The following is a 1,991-nucleotide window of genomic DNA, read 5'->3' as shown; positions in this document are numbered from 1 at the left end:
GTTATCAGTACTATTTTGGTATTTCATTTTCTGACCAAATATTTAGTTTTCTGCTCGATCCAAGTAAAAAAAATTAAACTTTTATCCCCTGAAGGGGAAATTTTTTGCATAATTTTACGAATTTTTTGAATGTATACCCCGTTAATCAAAATTGGATGTTTAAATTATATATATGAAAATTTTGGATTTTGGAGTTCCACGTTGGAACTGGCATGCCAATTTTTGGAGACATGATGTTGTTGTAATAACTTAGATGGAAAAAATTAAAAATTTCAAAAGGGAAAATATTTTGTTATAGTTAAGAAGTTGCAGGCACAATTTTAATAGGGTTAAAAAGGCCCCAATGATTTTGATAATTTTGAATATTTTTTTTTATGTTCAAAATTTTTTTAAAGGCGTAGTGTGTGCGTGCGGCATGTTTCATTTTGGGGTGTGTGTTGTTTTTGTGTGCGCGGTAGTGTGTGTACTGTTGCGCGTGGCTTGTGGGGGGGGGGTGCGTGTGGGGGGTGGGGTGTGGGTTGTGTGTGTGGTGTTAAAGTGTGTTGGTGTGCGTGTGTGTGTGTGTCTTTTGTGTCGAATCACTTGTAAAGACCTTTCCAATGGGTTTTACACCAGGTTTGAGTCAGGGACGCCAGAAAATGGAATTTACGCTTTATGATTTCACTTCCCGGTTTGAGTGTACCCAAAATATAAGTCGAACCTTCGGGTTTGTACCCAACTGCCCGGTTAGTTTTTAAAAATAAAGGATGAAGCCGGGGGTTTCCGGTGAATGATTCTGGTTAAACCTCAATATCTGGAAAACGGATAGGATAGACCCTAATTTTTTACTATTTTTGAACCACTCGAAAGACTTTTTAACGGTAGGGCCCGAGTCTGTACTTGTTTTATTTTAAAGACTTCATTTCCCGGGTTTGGGACCTAGTTTATGGAAAAACACCCTTTGGGCTTTTTAAAAATGTCAGATACCCAAACTTAAAAAGGACCCCCAAAAAAGTCTTTTTTTGATGATTTTTTGCAACCCTTTTTAAAAAAGCCCTTTTCTGGTTTTAAAACTCTGGATGGTCATTAAAAATGTTGGCAATTGTTTAAGAAAAATGTTCTTTAACATCATATCATTGATGGTATGAAAGAGGCACTTCGGTCCATATGCGACCCAGACCTGATGTCACCTCCCTTCCCGTACTCAATACACGGATTAACTCGGACAGATCAATAGGCCTTTGTTAATGCATCCGTCCATAAATCAACATAAGCCAGACATTGTGGCGACTTTAAAGGGATTAACTTTGACAGTTGAATAGGCTATTGTTAACGCATCCGCTCTTAAATAAATACACGCCAGACATTGTGGCGACTTTAAAGGGATTAATTTTGACATGTTTACTTTTCGTTGTTCGCCTATCCGGCCTTAAATCAACACACGCTAGACATTCTGACCATGATCACGTTTGATGCACTCATGACCTTATCTAAATATAGCTTATGAAGTCATTATGAAAAATAGGTCCGAGCATGCGCATTTAGGAATAATACGCTTATGATTGCAGTCATTTTGTCAGTGGACGCCAAGAAGGAAACATCGTAAGCGAAAATGTAATACTTTATTTTCAGTTAACGTTATTTCTAACGTAGCTATCTTAAATAAAGCTTAATGTTTTTAATATCTTAAATAAAGCTTAATGGTTTTAACTAAAAATATAATAAATATTTTGCTTATCATTTATAAGTTCTTTGTTTACCATACAATGTATTTTACGTTATAGATAAATCTATATGTTCAAATATAATTAATATTTATTTGATTTTCTTGAAATATTTTGTTTTAAAGTTATCTCCCCGTCTAGGGCTGAGCACCTGACCCTCAATGTGCGCGAACACGCCCTAGATAGGTATATAAGTCAGCTCTATATATTTCCGGGAGATATAAATAGCAGAATGAGGTCATTCTTAAAATAGGAAGATGATGTCATTCTAAAAATAAAATTCAAAAA

This window comes from Mercenaria mercenaria, chromosome 3 (genome assembly GCF_021730395.1).
Source record: "Mercenaria mercenaria strain notata chromosome 3, MADL_Memer_1, whole genome shotgun sequence".
NCBI lineage: Eukaryota > Metazoa > Mollusca > Bivalvia > Venerida > Veneridae > Mercenaria > Mercenaria mercenaria.
This window is presented reverse-complemented; position numbering follows the sequence as displayed.